The sequence below is a fragment of the Electrona antarctica genome (genome assembly GCF_951216825.1).
Source record: "Electrona antarctica genome assembly, chromosome: 10".
NCBI lineage: Eukaryota > Metazoa > Chordata > Actinopteri > Myctophiformes > Myctophidae > Electrona > Electrona antarctica.
In genome coordinates this window covers 31855999-31875023 of record NC_136791.1, presented here as the reverse complement: position 1 = coordinate 31875023, position 19025 = coordinate 31855999, and the positions used below count along the sequence as shown (strand labels likewise).

At 44.6% G+C, this 19025-nt stretch overlaps 1 long non-coding RNA gene across 1 annotated transcript in view; it reads left to right on the top strand.

Annotated features, from left to right (window-relative positions):
* LOC306931026 overlaps nt 1-19025 on the top strand; it is an 81084-nt gene that overhangs the window by 49760 nt on the left and 12299 nt on the right. The gene's annotated exons all lie outside the window — the stretch shown is intronic.

Sequence of the window (19025 nt, the reverse complement as noted above, 5' to 3'; positions counted from 1 at the left end):
GTCAGCGTGTGCGGACGACCCCGCTAAGGCTAACTAGACTGGCCTGGGCGAACGGAATATGTCACCGCTCGCAGGATAGCTGTCAAGCCCAGACATGTGAGGCTATGTAGTACACCTCATTATACCGTATATATTCAATGTTGAATTGATTTTAAAAAATAAATAAAAATAAGAGAGACATAGATTGTACAGTAAGTTGTAGTTGTGTACCGCACGGCGGCTGTTTATTCAGTAAAAACAATAGTGCTGGTATACCCCCCAAAGAGGTAATGTGTGTGTACGTTATACCAGTTTGCAGGGCACATGATTTATGATAGTGAATTCTTGTTTGTGCTCTCTATGCAGCGCAGGTGGGCTTTGTTTGTGCCGCTACGCTCCCTTAGCCTCGTCACTTGGAAACTCGGTCCTATACCATATTCTTCACTTCAAGAGTACCTATATATGAAAAGTGTACGTCATTTCACAGTGGTTTCAGTTTCTGCCAGCATGTGTGTGATGCTAATCGTTCTCTGAAATTGTCATGGTGTCTAAGTGGTTACGCAACAACAACTGGTATACCTGGTAAAACAAGAATGACTCTGCCATAACTGCCAGGTGCACAAAGCTCTCGTTTATGAACATACAGTATAATCAGTTTGTGTGCAGTCTCTGCCTCAGCTCATGGCTTCACGTTCAGAGTATGGGTTTTATCATAATAAAAGGATAGAGGGAGGACCGGAGGGATAGAGGGAGGACCCCCCCCGCTATTCATTTCAGTGGAAGTTGCTCAGTGGTGTTTTGAAGCACCCGGAAGAACGCTGTACTTCCGCATTTTTGAGGGGCACTAGGGTACGTATGCCCCCCCCATCCCATCTCCTTCTGTTCTGATTCTTAATGCTCTTTCCATACTACAGTACATTCTCCCACTTAGTAACACACATTTTGGTTGCTGGCCTCACGCGGCAGCCAAGAAAATGTTTGCCACTAGCTGGAAGCCACACACATTCAGCCAATGGGTTTTCTGGATACTGTTTATTTGGAACTCACTACAGCCTGTATATCCAAGCTGCTGCCAAGGTAGCCTCGGAAACCCAGACGTTTTTATTTCCAGGGAGAAAAGAAGTCTGGGTCCGAGTCCACTTCAATTCGGCATAGAGTAGTGCAAACATCTCTCACTCTCTGCTGATTTCTGATCGTCTGCACCTTTGTTAAATTGACAGTACACACGCACACATGTACACACACACACTCCTCTCTCTCTCTGTCGCTCTAAGTAATTAGTCTCATGTCACGCAGCTGCGCATAGTTTCTCCCGGCGGATTCTGCCGGGAGCTGCCTATGCCATAAAAAGCATAGGTGAGTTCCAGGCTACTGCCAAGGAGGCTAATGCTAATTCATGGCTCTCCATCTCTGTTGATCTTAAGCACATGAACCCTAGCGACCGATCCTATTCTGGGCATGTCATAATACAGTATAGATTGCGATTGGCGTTGACACTAAGGGTTGCCCACCTGCCCCCATGGCACTCACTGGTAAATAAAACTTCCGGCCAGGTTTCAGGTTGCCCGACCAGGCAAGTGCTCGTTTGAGAGGGGACACACTCATCTATAAACGCAACACGAGATATCGGTCTAAACACCTGAACGTGGCCAGAGTGCTCCGTCTTCCGGTCTGTGGAATGTAAAATAATAGCACCGTTTACCTATAATGTGCCGTCATATTCATATGACATATTCATAGCTACCGTATGTAGTAAAATTACATTTTACCTATATCGTTCTTATAATGGACGATTTACTTTTCAGGCAAGTAGAACATGACCTGTACTTGCCCGTTGGGCAAGTGCCTCTGAGACCTTAGTGTCAACCTCCAGTGCTTGTTATTTTTCCTAATGGCCAAAAATAGCAGATCTACAAGTTCACAGCGCCTCGTGCTGCAATTTTTGTCAAAGAGGTTTGGCGTAAAGGAAAATACTAAGTACAGAATGATAGGTCAATTTTTACTAAGGATTTCGAATTTCTGTAAATGGTTAAATGTCTGAAATGAACACAAATCAATTTACAATTTAGGCATTTAGCAGATGCTCTTAATCCAGACTTCCAGTACGCAAGAACAAAACATGGTAATACATCAAATACGTAAAAAATAGTCATCAAGAATCATACGTATAAGCTAAGAAGAACCTAACAGTGGAATATCTATAATTCAAACAGTGGAAGATTGGGAGTGAGTCTGCAGTTCTGATTGCAATGGGAAGTGCATTCCATAGTTTTGGAGCCAGAAGGGCGTGTGGAGCGTTGTCCCTGTGTTTTTAGTTAATGTACTTCCAGTTCCAGCTTCCCTGCGTTGGCTGATCTGTGCGAGCGGGAGGGTTTGTAGGGTCCAATCAGAATTGCAAGATATGGGGGTGCCATACCTTTGGCAATGGTTTCTTACTTTCTTTGACGGCCAGCATCAGTGTTTTGTACTGTGCGGACAGCGACTGGGAGCCAAGTTTTCATTTTTATTCCTACTGTGTGTGTGTGTGTGCGTGTGTGTGCGTGCACACGTGCGGGCGTGCGTGCGTTCGTGTTTTTTGTGTGTGATACAGCTGCGCCCTCTGGTGGCGGGCGGGTGGTGTTACAGCGTGACACACTCACTCACAGACATGTTCTGCTGGGTTACATAGTAAAGGCTCACTGGCGTTCGCAATAATAATATGTAGTGGGGTCCCTGCTTAGGGGTCCTTGGCCTGAAAAGAAATTGAAGACCCCTGCTGTAGGGGCTGTGGGCTTACAGGCAGACAAAGTGTGCCCACCAGTGGTGGAAAAAGTACTCCAATTTGACTTAAGTAAAAGTTGAAATACTGTAATATAGACATACTCTGTTACAAGTAAAAGTCCGGAATTCAAAATGTAAGAGTAAAACTACAAAAGTATTGGCCTCAAAATGTACTTAAAGTGCCAAAAGCAAAAGTACTCATTGTGCAGAATCTTATGTCAAGTTTTAAAATGTCTACAAAGATTTTGAAAATATAAGATCTACAGTAAAAGTACTGGAAATTGGAAATATTCAAGTAAAGTACAAATACCTCAAAATTGTACTTAAGTACAGTACTTAAGTAAATGTACTTCTAGTTACTTTCCACCACTGGTCATTTATTTACTAAGGTTCCCCATAGAGACAGCCAGCACCACGTCGCCTATTCCAAACTCTAATGATGACACATGTTGCCCCTTGATTGGCCAAGAGGAGGCCGAGGTGAGCCTGCCAAGGTCCATGATGGGGTGGCGTGGGGCTGCCTTGTGATGTCAGGAGTGGGCATAATTAGACTATTGGGAGTCATGGTGATAATACGCACATACTCAGAATGGGCTGGATTGGTGGTCGCACGGGGAGAGCACTTTAATTGAGATGTAAAAGACTGGTTTCCAAGGACACCACACAGGAAAGGCCATGCCAACTCCTCCTGAGCGACAAATGCTTGCTCCGTGCAAAAAAGAAAAACACTAAACAGCGACGCTTGGCCCCCGTCGTGTTCTCACTCTGTATTTAGAAGTCATTGTTTAGGAGTGACAGTGTAATTAATTCTTTACGGATGCAGACAAGACTAAGGACGAACGTAACAAGGCGGAGAGGGGAATTAATGAAATAACAATACACGATGATGATGACTCATCCCAAACTATTTGAATGACAACATTTCCCTGTCGTGTGTAACCAAACGAGTGTTGCCAATTGTGCATGGCGAAGACCATCAGCCCTGCGTGAGATTTGACTCAGAAAGTCGTAAATACAGCACGTGGTGCAGGGTGAAGTGACATGAGGGAGTGTCACACTGTGTGTGTGTGTGTGTGTGTGTGTGTGTGTGTGTGTGTGTGTGTGTGTGTGTGTGCGTGTGTGCGTGCGTGCGTGCGTGCGTGTGTGCGTGTGTGCGTGCGTGCGTGCGCGCGTGGTGGAGAGGACAACAGAGCAGTGGGGAGGATCAGGGAATAATTTGTTGCGTCAACACTTCTTCAGTTAAAAATACGCTCTTGAGAGCATCCATTGTTAGGAGTTAACCACTTAACCACTCAAATCCTATAATGAATCCCCCAGGGGAATATACTACACCCCCCCAACCCTGTCCGCCATTCCCCCTATACACTAAATATCTGCAATATTGACAATCTACAAGCTCACATGTCGCTTTGGGATGCGTTGGGAGCTTGTAAACATGCAATTTTCGCCAAATATTGGCCACAGAATAGGTACACTATGCCAGGGGTAGGCAACCTTAGGCACCAGTGTATGTACACTATGCCAGGGGTAGGCAACCTTAGGCACCAGTGTATGTACACTATGCCAGGGGTAGGCAACCTTAGGCACCAGTGTATGTACACTATGCCAGGGGTAGGCAACCTTAGACACCAGTGTATGTACACTATGCCAGGGGTAGGCAACCTTAGGCACCAGTGGCAACATTGGCACAAAGGAGGGTGATCACTGGCACACTGGCAAGTGTGTGAGAGAGCATTTGTGGTTTTAAATAAACTATTTAAAAAAATGCAGTCAAATAAATGAAGTCCCTCACATGTGTGTGTAAATTACATTCTACATTCATTAAAACTGAACTCTGTTATTGCCCTGACTCTAATGATCATTATAACAACGTGAAAGAAAATATTTAAAAAGAAGGAATAACTTTATATTTGCGGACAAGCAAAATATGTTGGAATTGTTCATGTGGTGTCATTAAAATTAATTAATGTTGATATGGCACACTGACAATCTTCTAGACAATAAAAACATGGCACTTCATTTAAAAAAGGTTGCAGACCCCTGCACTATGCTACGCCCTGGCTATATCATGGGGGTCCCTATAGGGGCTCCTCAGTCAGAGTTACTACAGGGGGGGCACCAAATCCTGTGTGATGAGGGGGGACACTTGCCAAAAATAGCAGATATACAGAGCCAAAGGTCAAGTTTATTGTATTGAGGTTTTAAGTGGTTAAATGTATGAAAATACACATTATCATGAATCCAACATAATGTTGAATTTCTCCCAATAATATTGGGGGGAAATAAATAAATAAATAAATAAATAAATAAATATATATATCCGTAACACTGATAATGCTAAAAATGCTTGAAAAATGTTATACACTGTATAACACTTTATACTGTATAATATATTATACATTATAAAATGGGAGTCCCGCCTGCTTCATCAGTCTCTCAGCTAAGGTTGGCCTGAAAAATGAAGAACCCCATGGCTTGTATACTGTGTCGTATGACGAATAGCAATAGCTAATGCATCGATAAAATAGCAGCTATTTAAAAAGATATATATTTATATTAGCCTAATGGGAAAAAAGGATTGTCTTTAATGTCATGCTAAAAGTAGAGCTGCCAAGGTTAATGTGGTTAAATACTCTTGATTTGTGTTTCATGTTCCTCTTCCTCCCACACACACACATGGCTGTGGACCGTGACAATAAGCCATGACGTGACCACAGCATGCATGAAACCTGATCGCACTCGGTACAGGTATTAGCCATCAATCGCCGAAACAGGATATTCAGCAGGATGTTTTGAACATCTTTCATGCAAACGACATCCAACTTAAGTGATTTTGCAAATACTAATGGCAAACATTTGCTTGCAAAGCTACAGATGTTTGCATTTGCCTTTGGGATGGATGAAAGTAGAGTCAATGTCATTGTTGTAATTGTTATTTCCATATTTTGTATTTCGATGCGAGAGTTGTCTTCATTTGACTGGCTGCTAATCATGGATTTCCATGCTTGGGCACAGTTTTTGGTACCCAGTGCCTGATGTTACTTAATGCCTGGAACAAATGTTATTTCTCGTCCGACGTATACCATCTGCTTCCAGAGTATGGGTATTAAATCTGCAATCCAGGAACCTATTTTAATGGATAAAATGTTATTGTAATCAATTTGTATGGTAGATTATGTTAGGCCATTAAAACCTGATAAGCACCCGTGTAATTTTAGATTTTTGCGTTGGCTGTTAAAAAATCAGACCCGTCTGAAGTGAGTGGTGCAAAAAAACTCAGCTTCCCATCATGCACCTGTGCACAGTGTGAAGCTCAACAGCGCCACTTTGTCACCTGTTGGTACCCTAAACATACATACAGACCGACAGACAGACAGACAGACATGGGGAGGGACGGACATAGCTGGGCAGCTGCTGCACCCTATGGTTGCACCACTCAAAAAAGAACAGATATATTCCAGGCGTGCTCGTACATCTGTTTTCGAAACATTTTGGGAAAATCTTGAAAGTGTTTTTAAAACCAAAACGTTGAATCATTTTGAATTCCGAAAAAGTAAAAATAAATAAAAATGAAGGCAGTTGCAGACTGGTTGTTGAGTAGTACTGCCTGAAGCTCACCATTACTGCATGCCCCCCTTGGCGGGCATTCCCTTTTGGATGAGTGGTAGATGTTTGGTTTCCCATGTGGTTAGAATCCTGGGTGTTACATTTCCTCTCTCCGTCGGGAAAGAACATAAACCTTACGGATTGGAGCTTTTAAACTATTCACAGTAATAGAATGGCACAGCCTAATAAAAAGTGCAGACATTGAGACCAAATTACAGTATATACCATTTCCCCCTCACTAACTGTCTATCAAGGTTAATAAATGGATGAACGTTACCTTTCTGAAACTAAATGAGGACAAAACCAAAAAATCCTCCTACTTGGTGCCCCGGAAAACAAAAGGGTCATGGTTCTAAAAGGCCTCGGGAACCTAACTCCCTTGATTTAGTCAGAGATTACAAGTCTCATCTTCTCAGATATCAGTTTTTTAACCCCACATGACCATGGGGATGAAGACAGCCTTCTTACATCTCAGAAACATGGCTGAGGTGCGGTCATGTTTATTTCAGCGAGATGCTCAAAAAAGTCTTCCTTCATGATTTTATTTAGTTTCGACTTGACTACTGCTATGCACTATAGTATGTCCTGGGCTGCCCAAGATGTCTACAGAGAGGCTCCATCTAATTCAGTATTCTGCTGCTAGGCTATTGACAAAAACTAGGAGCATAACACCCCATCTTGGCGGCTCTGCACTGGCTCCCTGCATCATTTACAATGAATGGACTTTAACGTCTTTTTTCTAGTGTTCAAAACACTAAATTGGGGTGGATTTTAATTTATTTTTATTAATTATGCCCCTAATCTATGGAATATATTACCTCAAGAAATCAGGGAAGCAAGATCACTAAATATAGTTAAACTTAAACTTAGCTTTTAATTAGCCTCTTATGAAGTGTTTTCATTGTATTGAAAACTATGTTTTTGTTTTTTTGTTTTCTCATTTGCATTGTACTGTACGTTTGGTCCATTTTCTTTGTTTATCACTGTTTGGTCCATTTTCTTTGTTTATCACTGTTTGGTCCATTTTCTTTGTTTATCACTGTATCGAAGAGCATCTTTTTTACATGAAAGGTATGTGTAAAAACGCATGCATGACAATGTTCAGAGAGACATGCAAAGTGATCAAAATCCCTCTGGTATTTTCTATAGATTCTGTCTCTTTTTCTCACGCACCATCCCTGATGCCCCAATAGACGTACGCTGTGAGAGCCCACACTCACAGTTACCATGGCTTCTCGCTGAGCGACTTCTGGTTCAGCGCTTTGTTGTCCCATCGATTGAACCGAGGCCGTCGATAGCCTTCAAATACAGCTACCTGTCTGAAGAGGGGCTGTGAAGCGTGAACACAAATAACCTCCAAAGAATCCCTCTCAACGCCACACTTCCCCAAGTGCCCGGACCCTGGACGCCCTGCTATTATTTCCAGCCTTTTGCCTCGGGCGACTCCTCTCTTTTCCGAGGTGAGAGGGCTCCTGTCGGCACAGCCGCCAAGACACCTCGCAAAGTCAAGGTACCAATGTTTCCCCAGTAGCCGGCTCAAGGTCACCCGGACAACAATATAAAATGAGTCCCCCTCCCCCCGCCATCCCCCACCTCCCCCTTCCCCCGGGACGGAAGCCCTTCCGACACCAGCGCTCACGAGCTCCATTTTGTCACCGGTGCTCTTTCACTTCTCTGCTCCACTTCTCCCCCCACGGGGGAGCGGGGGGGTTGACTAGATGGATTTTTCAGTGCACTCCGGTGGGATGCGGCTGAGCAGAGGAGCTGGCCCCAGCAGAGGGGAGGGGGGGAGGGGATGATGCTGGGGGGGGGGGGGGGGGGGGGTGCTGAGGTAGGTAGTGTCGTGTGAAGCTTGAAGGAGAGTGGGAGCGACATGGCTGCGGAGGCCGTCCCGGTCTCTGAGGTTTGGGCTAATGGCCCCCTCTGGCCCCACCTGCTGCAGGTGGTCCCAATGTGACATCGCGTGGCCAGGGGGACGGCACGGAACTTCACACTCAACCACATTTGGCCTGTGTCTTTGTTCAAAGACTCTCAATGATATTACCAAAAAAACAACGTGCAAATGGGAATTCAGCGGTGGGGCAGGGGGAGCGGCTACACAATAGAGGAAGAAGGGGTGATATAAAAGCCAACCTTGAGTGCGGAGGTGTGCGGTAGCAGCATATGGTGTTTGAGTGCTCTCATTACAGGCCTTTTCTCTCTCGCACTCCCCACGCCCGCACAAGGACCGTTCGATTTACAACACACTTCCCAAATCACAAAAGAGCCTTGCTTTTTTGTGTGAGTGTGGTTGGCAAACGGGAGCATTTACCTCCTTCAATGGCCTGACGATGTCGGCCGCAGTCGCTCATTGGAGCCTGGTCACACTGATGCTGCCGTGTGGGATGCAGGATGAAATGAAATAGATAAGCAGCAGCTCACACTTAACCAAATCTCATGAAACAAAACAGTCAGAGGCATGTCTCAGGCTTTGCCTTTTACCCGGGCCAATTCGAGACATCTGAGGACCTGTAATGCATTCGCCTGGCAGGCAGTGTTTATCTCAGTGTGGCAGGCCAGCGCTCAAGACAGAGAAATCGAGTCTCCAACTGCTTACCACCAACGCCCGTCTGCCTCTCACCTCACAGGACTCTATACACATCAAGGTAGTGCAAAAGGCCGAATAACTCTTAGGATTCCCAACAGACAAAGATTGTACTTTAATCTGGTGAAGATGTAATCGGCGTCGTGGCCTGGAACTGATAGGCGCTCCCCACACCTGCGGCACCACTGGGGCCAGACCACAAGAAAAGAGGTGGTCATCCCTATAGTATGTTCCAAATATGTGCCGGTACGGTATGCTAGCATCATATTGTGATGTAAATTTCATCATCAGTCCACAGACACAGACATCTGGATGCCTCTCAGATTTTCTTCTGCTTCATGTGCAGAGGTGCTAAAAGTACTCAAATAAAAGTATCAATACTGCAATGTAGAAATACTCTGTTACAAGTAAAAGTCCAGAATTCCAGTGTGTGTGTGTGTGTGTGTGTGGCGCCACCAACTTGTTTCATAAACAGAAGAACTAAATACTTGGGATTGGGATTATAAATTTAGGATATGGACTCTGGGAACATCCAGTATACGACCGTGGGAATACAGGACACTGGAAACATAGATATGCTCCCGAAAAGAGAAGGCTTTCAACTGTAGCTGGGGGGTTTTGAAGTCACTTTGTGTGAATCTTAGGAGACAGAAAAAAATGGCATTAAATGTTCTCAGAAGAGGGTGTGCATTCACTACACGCGGAGAGGGGGATGTGAAGTTTTGCCTGAGGATATGGGAGATGGGATAATATGACCTGCGTTTACTCCATACACGCCAGCAGGCTCTGAGCCAAGCCTCCCCCGGTGGCGCCCTGGGGGCTGGATACATGTTGGCTTCTGTGGGTTGTGCGGATAGAATTATCCCCGGAGATATTCCATAATGAATGATTTGTCACAATATCTGCCTATTGACCTCATCTATGTCAAACATTCTGCACTTTTAAGTGTGTGTGTCTGGGCGGCTGCTCTGTGGCAATGGAGTGCACAAATTGGCTGATGTGCTTTCCCCGGAAATCGCAGGCATCACCTCGATTCACATGCATTCGCAGGGGCTCAGCCTCAGTTGGCGAGCCCGTTTCCTTTCGCAGTCGTATCCGTTTAGCGTTAACAAGCGCGAGAGAACACATCCCCTCCTGCCGTTTTAGGCTGCGAGCTCCGCAAACAGATTCGACATAATGGTTTGCTGTCGGTTTCTGCCTGTCTTACTGATGTGGTTGTTGTTGTTTTTCACCGTGGCTACTCGGAGGCGAGCCATCTAGGGGCATTCAATTGGAAAGTAGAGAAAAAAAGAAAAGAAAGCTAAGCAAGAGAAATATTCATGAAGATTATACTGTAAATACGTATATATTATGTACAATTTGATTTCAATTCAAATTCATTCAGAGGCTGTGGCTATTTGGGGGGGGAAGATTGGGAACCCCCTGTCATATACGTCATACATAACTGACATATTGATTCACTTGACATCGGAGATTCACTGTGTGTGTGTGTGTGTGTGTGTGTGTGTGTGTGTGTGTGTGTGTGTGTGTGTGTGTGTGTTATCTTGACCTTCAACTGTCCTGCGGTGGTCATTGTTTCACTGTGGGCAGGAATTAGCTGGACTTTTTCCTGGATTGTGCAGTTCTAATGAGGGCTATCAGCACTTTGGCACTGCTTACTGGCAGCATGCATAGAAATGGATGGGGATCAGGGACGGCTCAACAGAACTGCTGCCCCACAGTCCCGGTCCAGGAAAATGCTGCCCGTAAACCAGATCGGGTTGCGATGCACCCGTTATTAGATTTATTGCAAAAGCACCTCTGGGACTCTCATCAGTGAAGTTAGTTTTTCAGTTTTTTTAAGAGAGGCCACAATGTGTGGGGTTCTCAATGTGGGGTCAGTGGACCCCCAGGGGTCCTTGATGCGGTTCTGGGTGGTCCCCAGCTAAATGATAGATGGTCCTAATTCAGAGAGTCAATTGGAATCAAATGGACCCCCCCCCTTACTTACTCCTTGTAGATTTGACAGTATATATTGGGCTCCCAGAATCATATCAAATTAGTTCCCTGAAATGAAAAAATCACACCCGTGTGAAGTGAGTGGTGCAACTCCGTGTGGGGGTGGGGGGGCGGCCCGATTCCGGCGAGCCGCCCCACGTCCGAAACTGTTGAGAAATGACAGGGTTGCGCACAGGTGGTGAAAAACAACCATGCTGTTTTCGTGCTCAGACGCACCCAGCCACCCACCCACCCACACCCACACTCCGTAAGGGAGTGGTTGCACCACTCAAAAACGTTGTGAGTCGATGCTCTAGGCTATACAGTTGAATATTCATTTCATGTTTTCTTTAAATCCATGTACAGTATAATATAGAGATAATGTTACTAATAGTTTCCTATGGTTTGGGAGACCACATCACGTTTGCAAGAGACATGGCTTTGAAAGGGACACTTAGGAATTGTATGAGGGCAGGAATCCAGCACTCGTCCACAGAAAAAGACAGAGAGAGAGAGATTAGACCCGAGGGAGATGTTTGGAGGGGTGGTATATAGACTAATTATCTTGTCACGTGTCATAAAAAGAGGCCCAGGAAGGCCAGTGTCATGGGGCCTCTCTCTCTCTCGGTGTGTGTGTGCGTGCATGCGTGCATGCATGCGTGTGTGTGTGCCTACTCCCCTGGCTCTGCCCTCGGCCACGGACGCAGCACCAGTCTCCCCTCCTGCGCATAACGAGTCAGGCTGCAGTCACAACCTCGCGGGGATGTATTGATTGTCTCCCCCACACCTCCACTGAGAGGTCTCATTCTGTCTGTCACACTCCTACACACACTAGGCTCAGGCCAACGCACGGACACACACTCCGACGACGTCATGCCGCTTGACACCTTGCTCAACACTGCTCTCTATTAAAGGGAGAATCAGTGGCATTAATGACCATTAACGACACTTCATGCTGTCATTGAGGGATTGTTTTCCAAACCCACACTCTATTGGCTCTTTTCCATTACGAATGGGAACCGGCAGCACCTTCCGTAAGCTGAAATAAATAAAAGAACCCGTTCTGGACATTTATGTGATGTTCTGTTGTGTTTGTTTCCATGATAACCAGAACAAACTGAAGGAGGAGGTATAGTACATCATAATACATTATTGCTCATGTACGTAACATAGTATGGAAAGATTTCAATGGAAGTATTTCCACAGTATCCGATATTTATATTTTTATAGAACACTTATGCCATATCACAATAGTACAATATCCAAAATCACAGACAGTATCCAGTCTAATATCATGATATGGATATAATGTTGATACTATAGGATGTCCCGATCAGTGTGGTCAACCTTTTATGAACAGCTTCACAGTAGGGTATGTTCCATATATACAACAAAATGTAGTTTAAAAAGGTGCAATTTGAGGCTATGTTCCATATATACAACAAAATGTAGTTTAGAAATGTGCAATTTGAGCATAATAGTGCGAGAAGTGGGCGAGGGGGTTGGGGGGCTGGGGCTAGTGTTTTCCTTTGCCCTGTTTCGATGTGGTTCTTATATCAGTTTGTTCATGTATCTGATCGGGGAAATAAACTTTTTTGCAGTCAATTTCCAGTGGCTTTGAGACTGCGAAAACGTTTTCCATGCGGAAGCATCTCAAACAGTCTGCAGTTGGGATGGCTTGGGTCCTTCATAATTCCACGAGCTTTGCTGACACAACGTTCGTCATACAGGGCTTCGATGGGGGGGAGATCATATCCGCTGATGCGTTCGGCTGTCCGCACAACCCTCTGCATTGCTTTGCGGTTGAGGTCGGTGCAGCTGCCATACCAGGCAGTGAAGCAGCCAGTCAGGATGCTCTCTGTAGTGCCTCTGTAGTAGAGACCGACCGATAATCGGTACACCGATATATCGGCGGCCGATATGACCATATATGGGCGTATCGTATCCGTGAAAATGTCACCGATGGGCCGCCTTCTAGAAAAGGAGGAGCAGCCACGCATATCCTTCTGGGACAGAAACTTGCGCTAAATACTGTTATTCATGACGGCAGCAGCTGCTGCAACCTCTGCTAGCTACTGTGCTAACTATGCTAAAGCAAAAAAAACATCCATGCGCAAAACAAGGGTTGCCACATTTCGTGGATGTGAGAGAGAAACAAGCAACCAGGTCTATATACAAATGTTAATAGGCCAGTTCAAAGTCAGTAAATCAGAAATGGTCCGAAAATTAAAATAATCAACTATAGTGCTGACTGTCAAGTCTGGGGTAGCCTATACTCCAAGAGCATACAAATGGAACCAAATGGACCCTGATTTTCAGAGTTAAATTAACACTGATGATGGTGTACTCCCAGAGAGCAAAATGGTATCAAATGGGGGTCTAATGCATTTGAAACTGGGAGTTCTTGGTATTATATTGTCTGCATATCTTATCAACTTGGGGTCTGTTACATATACTGAAAGTGGGATAGGCTACTAGTGTGTAAGTAAACGGTGTATATGCTATAGGCCCCTCTAATTTATCTGCTACAGTATTTATTTACTCTTTGAGTGAAAAGTAAAAAAATATTATAAGCCTTGAAAAGTCATTGGTTTAAGAAAGCAAGGCTGTCTGTACTACGGTCACTTTGACTGTACCTTTGCATAATCATATCGGTGCTAAAATCTTTCCACAATCCAAAAAAAAAGGCCTGTTTTTATTCCAGTTAAAAAAAAATCAGTATATCTGTTGCATATCGGTTATCAGTGATTGTTACCCTCTATCGTATCGGTTATCGTATCGGTCACAAAATTCCATATCGGTCGGTCTCTACTCTGTAGAAAGCTTTTAGGACTTTGGGGTCCATGCCAGCATTCTTGAGTCTTTTCAGGAAGTAGTTGTGCTTTCTTCACCACCCGCTCCGTCTGTACTGCCCAGGTGAGATCCTCAGGGATGTGCACCCCCAGGAATTTGAACACTCTGACCCTTTCCACTGCAGCACCCCCAATCTGGATGGGACAGTGGTCTCTGGGAGGCCTCCTGTAGTCGAAGATCAGCTCTTTTAGTCTTGTAGCCAGCCCATATAGCCCCATTGTGAACCCGGACATGTTGAGTACACCAAGGTTTTATGTTAGAAATGTTTAGTATGGATCCCCAGCATGTAGAAACTGCCGGATGCTAACTTGCATATGTTGAGCAATTTTCATAATTGGCATAATATGTGACCATACCAATTTTACAACCTATAGAAGGCAAAATATTCAAAATATCATCATGTAAAGCTTTATGTAGCATGTGACATGTCAAACTAGGGGGTTTTCATGATGCTGAATCCATTCCAAGCATTAGTTTTGCAAAAAAAACACTTGGGCTAAAAACGGCCAATGCCGTCATCACAAATTGATGATGTCAGCACATTCGGGCAAGTGGGCATGGCCGTTTTAAGCCCAATGAGTGTTTTTTTGCAACTATTGCTTGGAATGGATTCAGCATCATGAAAACCCCCTAGTTTGACACATCACATGCTAGATAAAGCATGATGACATTTTGAATATTTTGCCTTCTATAGGTTGTTAATGGTCTGGTCACATATTATGCCAATTATGAAAATTGCTCAACATATGCAAGTTAGCATCTGGCAGTTTGTACATGCTGGGGACCCATACTAAACATTTCTAACATAAAACGTTGGTGTACTCAACATGTCCGGGTTCACTTTTTGGCTACTAGGCTATTTTGTTTTGTCGACGTTGAGAGCCAGGTTGTTCTCCTGGCACCATTGTGCCAGGTTCTCCACTTCTCCACTTAGGCTGTTTCATCACAAAGATGCAAAACGATATTATACTATATAATGTATATGATTTACTTTTATACCACTTATTGGTTTCTCCAGATCGAGTAAATTGCAGATCACCGATCGAGAGCAGTTGGAGTGAATATCGGCCGATTGCCGATCGGTGGCCGATCGATCGGGGAACCTCTAGACATGATATAGGGAACATCTGCTCAACAAAACATACTTATAAGGTTGAAGTGGATAAGAATGGCCGTGTTGCTCTGGCATCCGGTTGCAGTGTTGTCACCTCAGCTTGGGTCAATTCAGAGCTGTATAGTGTATGGAAACAAATCCAAGAAGCTGTTGAAATGTGTGGCACGGCACAGCTCTCAGCTAGTTTTCGTAGTGGAAAAGAGGTGTATGTCCTGCATGACTTTGTGACTCTCTCTCTCCTCTCTGGTGCAGAATCCTTGTCAACACCGGCTGGGAGGTTGTAAAACACTGTGGCTTTACGGGTCTCTCCACCACTCTGAGCGAAACGCAAAATATCCCCCCATTAACCCATTAAGACCCGAGGTCGATTCTAAACAATGTCTTTAAGTCAGTTTTCTGAAACGTACATATCAGTGCCGTGGTGACTGACTTGACATTTTCATGTCAAATTATATGTATTTGGCCACCCACCTCAAAATACTGTTGTTTCAGGGACCCCCAGAAGCCAGAAGACTCGCGTTAAAAATGTTCACGTTAAATGTTAAAAATTAGCACATAGCATATAGATAGAATGGCCGACTTATAAAATAATGGTTAGTCGTTAAAATCCTAAATGCCACTGATGCTTTCCCGGTTTTAATGCGTTAAAGATCAAAGATGAAGATGAAGTTTACCGTCCATTTTCTCACAGCCTCATTTCATTGGTCATGGGTCTGTGCATGCAGAGGGGGGCTGCAACCTGGCTGCTACTGATGACAACTGAATCACTGAGCAATGGCATTTTGTTTTTAATCACATCCTCCTGTGGGGGACATTGAACTTTCATTATAGATTTGTGCCGGTAAAAGTGTAACACTCTCCAAATTAAGCTTTCAGAGCATGTGACAACCTCATCATTCCGGAGCCCGTTAACGCCGAGCGCAGAATCAGATTGAAAAACACGCACTTCACTTCTTGACTGATGTATGCTAATGTGTGTGACATCTGATTTGCATTCCTCTAATGTAAAATGACTAAATGATGTATGGGATGGAATCAACACCTTTCCCCCGACCACTATGCTGAGGTGTAATATACAGATGTACGCGCAGATCCAGACATGCACGCGGGGGAAAGGTGTTAATTGACCAACTTCCTTGGCAATTATTGCTAGATGACCTCGTAACCAAACTGTGATTCAAGATTCAAGATTATCGTGCTTCAGAGCCTTTGGAGTTTCAGACGGCATGTTTTAAACTGTTTAGACATCGCTTTCCACAGTCCATGGGGGGGCCTGGTTTGCAATCAGGCACAAAAAAAAGCAAGCAATAATCGTAAGCTAGAAACTAATGAAAATTTAAAATGGATATGGTCGTTTTTACATGGCATAGTATTTGCATTTTATTATACACTTCTAATTACAGAAGCCCAGGGACTGAAAAGATTATTTGTATGCAGTCAAATAAGCCTACAGGACTCCCAAAAAGTCACATCCGGATTTCTATGCACAACAATTCCTCGACTGTGAAAGTGATCATTGTGTTTTTCACAGGTGTGCGTAAATGTCTAAACAACGGCGCGATAAAAGTGAATGAGATACGACTCAATCCACAAATGAATCTGATGGCACCGTCGTTAAACTTTTCAAAGTAATTCACTCCCAGGGTTCAGGGTGGAAAATTACTCACATGTTTTACTTAAGTAAAAGTACCAATACTTGCAATGTAGAAGTATACTCTGTTACAAGTAAAAGTTCAGAATTCAAAATGCATGCGCTTGAATAAAAGTATTGCATCAAAATGTACTTAAAGTAGGCTACAAAGGTAGAAAGTTCGTTATGCAAAATGTCACAATGTAACAATGTAATATTTCATGTTTTCAAATGAGTTAAAAATCTTTTGAAAATAGCAGATCTACAATTACACAATGTGTCGCGATGCATTGTGAGCTTGTAGATCTGCTATTTTCAAATGGCCAAAACAGCTTCCCTGTGTAACCCGCTATTCACACGTTTCATTCTATTGTCTTTCCCCTGCGTAACATACCCGCTATTTGTTTTATGTTTCATTCGCTGTTATTTGATTACCTAAAAGAAATGCTGGCTTTGTCGCGGACATGGTGACGAGGCAGACGTGTTAAGGCTCATACATAGTCTGGATTTTTGGTGGTGGGGTGACCACCGAACTACAACATGACGTCATGAGCTGCGGTGAAGAGCAAACCACCGCCACCGCTCCAGCCCTTCTCTCTGTTTTTACTCACCACCGCTCAACGTTATTTCAGCTCCGGTGGTCACCTCACCACCGAAAATCCAGACTATGAATAGGCCTTTATGATGACGTAACCGGAAATCAACCTATCCACTGGCTTGCAAGGGTTTCTGGAAAAAGGAGTTCAATGCAAGTATGAACGGGGTTTTACACTTGGATCCATCCGCCGTTACTGTTTGTTGTTCTTCCGCATCACGATGGCGCGGCAACAAACAATGGGACTATATTCAGGGGGATTTTCATGGATCAAAGGTGCAAATACTTCAGCGTATGCTCCAAAAGTATAATTAAGCAATATCGGCAGTGATCGTGGCTTGTTATATTAGGCTATAACACACGGAGTGGAGTGGAGTAGAAGTAAAAGTACTGAAAATGTGACATTGATACTCAAGGAAAGTACAATTAATAGGCTACCTCAAAATTGTACTTAAGTACAGTATTTAAGTAAATGTAATTAGTTACTTTACACCACTGCAGAGAGGCGGAGGTTGGGGTTGTGCTTTGTGAGATAAAGATAGCACTATCTGAATGGTGGTGGGGGGCCCCATGTTGCACTGTGTTTGTCCAGGAGATTATTACCCCCCCTATACACACATACAACATCCCCCCCCCCCCACACACACACACACACACACACACACACACACACACGCCACAAACTCCCGAGGGATAAACACAGCCTCTGACAGCGTTCTAATAATATTTCACTTTTATCAGGGACCACAAACGTGCACTTTGTGCGCGTTCGCCGCCTTCCAAGGCAGGCGCAACTCATACCACAAACGAAGACAAACATCAAGTGGTGCAATAAATTGGAAATTCTTTTCTCCCCCCGTATCTAAATCCTTTGAATTCTCCAGGTCCCCAAAGTAATTAGAGTCTCAGGCGAGAGGGGCTCGGAGGGGTGCCCAGAGTCCCCCTCCACAAATAGAGGGAGTGCCCTATGCCTGCCCATAAGAAAATGATGTCCCAGCCTTTCTCCATCAATTACCCCTTCGCAACTCACACGCATGCTGCACGGCACACACACACACACACACACACTGCTGCAACAAAACACACACTACACGCGTGCCCGCCGGGCATTCACTGTCCGACCCGATGTGCACCCAAAATATGTGTATGCGAGTGTCTCTTGTGTATAGTTCACACATTTCAGACACCCAGGTATATGTGTTGTTGCTTGCATGGCTGAGCATGGGGCCGGTTGTGATAAGCTGTATATGCTGTGAGCTCACGGCCAGCGATCAATCCCGACACCCGGGGCTGACAACAGGCCAAGCCGGGATGTCCGCGCAGTGTGGCTGCGAGTTATCTCTCAGGTGGGTGTTTTACAGGAGGCTAATGGCCTGTGTTCTGCTGGCCCTAGGCCACCCCGCTCTGTCTATCTGGAATGGGTTAATAGCACCGAAGGCCGGGTCAGGACTTCCATTACGGGCCGGCGCCTTATCAAACTCTGACCAGTCACCTGTCAATCACTTGGCATACCTGTCATCTGTCCAACCGAGCGCTCAATTAGGAATGACAGTTGTGAGTGCTGGTAGGCTATATCTGAAATTCGCAGTCAGTGATTTCTCACTTGGGTAAATGACATAGTTTGCGGTGATTCAAGACAGCGGGCGTGATGATATAAGTATATTTTTTTTCCTGTTGAAACATATTTGGCCAAACCTGTCTAAGTTGCGTCCTTCGAAACTCTATACTACTTGTGCAAGGACGTGCTGTGATTGGCCGAAAGGCAATTCCGCATTGGCCTCAGAAGCGGGGCCTGGTTATAAGCAGCACAACCACTATAGAGTTTTGAATGTCGCGTGCCGAAAATAGGCTGTTCCCAGCTCCCTGTGTCCATGGGTGTTGGGTGAAATCAGCCCTCAGCTATATCGGACGAGGCTTCACTCCCCAT